Source organism: Ochotona princeps, chromosome 2, assembly GCF_030435755.1.
Source record: "Ochotona princeps isolate mOchPri1 chromosome 2, mOchPri1.hap1, whole genome shotgun sequence".
In the NCBI taxonomy this organism is placed as follows: domain Eukaryota; kingdom Metazoa; phylum Chordata; class Mammalia; order Lagomorpha; family Ochotonidae; genus Ochotona; species Ochotona princeps.
In genome coordinates, this window is record NC_080833.1 from 97262638 (window position 1) to 97266634 (window position 3997).

The window sequence follows — 3997 nt, forward strand, 5'->3', positions numbered from 1 at the left end:
TTTAGGAGAATTGCACAAATTAAACTGAAAGAAAATATTAGAAAGCATTTCTACGAAAGATTTCAATAGCAAGACATGAGACAAAAGATGTGAAATGAGCCAAGCAAGCTTCCCACTGCCCAGAAAGATCAAACATCCTACTGTTAAGTTCTTCCAGGGCCCGGCTCGGTAACCTAGCAGTTAAAATCATCACCTTGAACGCACCAGGATCCCATATGGGAGCCGGTTCCAATCCCAGCAGCACCACTTCCCACCCAGCTCCCTACCTGTGGCCTGGGAAAGCAGTCGAGGATGGTCCAAAGCCTTGGAACCCTGCACATGCGTGGGAGACCCAGAGGAGCTCCTGGCTCCTGGCTTTGGATCAGCATAGCTCCGGCCATTGCAGTCACTTAGGGAGTGAATCATTGGATGAGAGCTCTTCCTCTCTGTCTCTTCTCCTCTCTGTATATCTGATTTTGCAGCAAAAATAAGATAAATCTTTAAAAAAAAAATAAAGGTCTTCTTCCAGCCATGTTTAAGAAGACCTATCATCTTTTTACTTTCTGACTTCTGTCAGACTTGTTACATTCAGTGAACTCTCTAAACTGGCAAGCCCATTTTTACCTTGTGAGAAATGGAATGTTGGACCTTAGTTTGGGGGTTGGAAATGACTGAGCTCTGCCGTCAAAGGTTTTGGAAATACTGGGACCTGAAGAAAGGCTTTTTGTTTTTTGTTTGATTGGTCAGTTTTAATGTTTGGTTTGGTTTGGTTTGGTTTGGTTTGGTTTGGTTTGGTTTGGTTGCCAGGTAAGTTCCATAAAACATTAAGCATGAAAAATAAGGAAGAGATACCGAGGTAAAATTTGACATATGAAAGTTAATCCCCTTAGCCAATGCATTTGCTGTTTTCTCTCCAAAGCAGAGGGGGCCCTTGGTCAGCCTGCAACTCAACTTTGCCGCTTTAGATGGTGTCTGAGATCTCTGGACCTCTTACATTATTCTCTCTGAAACATGTTCTCTCTGGCAGAACAGAATTGGTGGCTAAAACATGATATATTTTTGGGCACAGGATAAAATATTCATCAAATACTATCTCTATCTCCCAACATTTATTTATAAGAACTTGTCACCAAGAGCCTTAGGATGACAAGAAAACTTTGCAACTGGGCCCAGCGGCATGGCCTAGCGGCTAAAGTCCTCGTCTTGAACGCCCCGGGATCCCATATGGGCACCGGTTCTAATCCCAGCAGCACCACTTCCCATCCAGCTCCCTGCTTGTGGCCTGGGAAAGCAGTTAAGGACGGCCCGAGGCCTTGGGACCCTGCATCCATGTGGGAGACCCGGAAAGAGGTTCCTGGATCCTGGCTTCGGATGGGCACAGCACCGGCCGTTGCGCTCACTTGGGGAGTGAATCATCAGATGGAAGATCTTCCTCTCTGTCTCTCCTCCTCTCTGTACATCTGACTTTGTAATAATAATAAATAAATCTTAAAAAAAAAAAAAGAAAACTTTGCAACTGATAGCAAAAGTAATTTATTTGCATGGTGATCTGTATATGCCTGGTCTAGCCTGTAAACTTTCCACATATCATTATGTTTGTATAGAAAATGGCCTCTGGAATTTTCTTCCTTTTTTGAATGACTCGTTATGGCATTAACCTCCTACAGTTAAAAATGGTAAGTCTTGGAGAAGTCCCTGTTGAGGATACAGCTAGAGTAAATTCCAGAAGCTCTCCACCCAGTGTCTTTTCCACAAATCAAGAAAATATAGGTCCTTCAAAGAAAAATCTATAATTTGCAAATCTGGCTGAGTTAACAGCTCCAAAATAAGAAAGCCGCGAGCTCCTCACTATTAATAGGTGTATTTTATACCACAAGTCTTGTGGTCTCTCTGCTGGTGAGTAATGAAATCCACTTGGTTTTTCTAAGTAACAACTCTCATTCAAAAGGACTAGTTTTATTTAAAGCTTTGAAATTGTGGGGTTTTTTTCCTCCTTGGTTAAGAGAAAATTTAAAAACACAGTCAGAAAGACTGACTTCTTTCTTTACTCTTAAAAAGGAAATGTACTTATTTTCTGAGTCCTCTATGAAACCTATATTCATGTGGGAAGGATTCGGTGTCATTGCATCATCAACCTGCTTGTTAAAGTGTGTATTCCATGTGCTTGGCAAACGTTCTCCGGGGCACCTCCTCGGCACCAAGCACTGTTCTAGGCTCAAGGCTTGTTACACGCAGGACCCCAACTGACCCTCGGGATACCAGGATTTTCCTGATCCTTCCTTCTTCCCCTTCCAAGTTAAGTTCACAATGGCTTGTGGCTGGAGATCTATCTGTTCTTCTAAGTCTTTGTGCCCTTTAGGAATACTTCCAGCAGATAAAAATATATATCTAATTTCCATATTCTAAAGAAGATTTTATAATATAACTTTGAATTGACATCAATAGAGAGATAACAGATGAGAAAATGTCCCAAAAAGTAAATATTTAAGCGGCCAGCACAATGGCAGGTTAATCCTCTGCCTGTGAGGCTGACCTCCCATAAGGGTACTGGTTCATGTCTCAGCTGCTCCACTTCCAATCTGGCTCCCTGCTTATGGTCTGGGAAAGCAGTGGAGAATGGCCATAGAGCCTTGGGCCTTGGCAACCATGTGTGAGACCTGGAAGAAATTCCTGGGTCCCAAGTTGGACCAAACCACCTCTGGCTGTATCGTCCACTTGAGGAGTGAATCAACAGATAGAAGACCTTCTCTATCTCCCGCTCTCTTTAAAATCTGCCTTTCAAATCAAAATAAATAGTTTTTAAAAAGTGAATATTTAAGCTGATAGAGCTTATGGTTTGAGAAATGTATATGAAAACAGGCTAACTTTCTGACAGTATAAGCTAATCCGCCCGCATTTACTGCAACAAAACTCAGAAACTTTTGTCACATGTCGGCAGTACCATAAATGCCATGGTACAGATTATATACTAGCAATAATAGAGTGTCCTCAGTTCCGTTTTCAGTATCCTGGCTCAAGTACTTAGAGAAAATCCCTCTGTTTAGTCGAATGTTGTCTTACATAATAAGGAAGCAAAGTCCAAGTGTGTCTTTCAGGTCTGACATGTGAGTGGCGTTGTGTCACACAGATAGCCAGAAATGATGACTTCTCTCTCACAGTTGGAGATTAGCCAGATGAGATGTGGTCCAACACCTTACCGCTCATCCCGAGCACCCACTGTCCTTCCTGTGCAGTGTTCCCCACACTCTGACTCACCAAATGCTGGGTTTGCATAAAACAAAACCTCCCGAGAGAGAGCGTGTTCCAGAAATGCTTCTCAGGCTGTGGCTGCCGAGATGCGTCCTGCGGTGAACACACGGCAGGAAGTGTTCAAGCAGCCTTGGATGTGGCTGGAGCTGCTGTGTGACGTGATGTGCTCTAGACAGTTAGCTGCAGCGCACAAGGTGAGCACACGTGGCAGATGACGCAGTTGGAACCTGACTCTGGGGACAGGAGGGGAGCGTTCGACTCTCAGCTCTACTTCTGATTCCAGTTCCTGCTAATGCGCACCTCAGGAACTAGCCGCTGTTGGCTCAGCTAGTTGAGTCCCTGCCATTTGTGTGAGAGACTTGCATTGAGTTCTGGGTTTCTGGTTTCAGCTATTGCAGGCGTTTGCAGAGTGAACCAAGCGATGGAAGATTGTTTTTCATCTTTCATTGTTTCTTTGCCTTTCACTTAAAATATAAGTAAACATTAAAAAAAAACTTCTGTCTCCATGACAGTCATTTCCATAGCTCATATCTTCTCACATTTTATTAAAATAAATTCATGTGAAATATGACTGAGTTAAGGAAGAAGAGCAGAGAAGGATCATCTTTGGCCATAGTGAAATGAATCATGAATCAAGAAGTAGGAATTGTCCAATCCTTGCACCTCACAACCAAAATAGAACTTTCCAAGAAACAAGCCCCCACTGGTGCTTCGCCAACCTGAAGCCAGGAGCCCAGATCCTCTTCCAGGTCTCCCACACAGGTGCAGG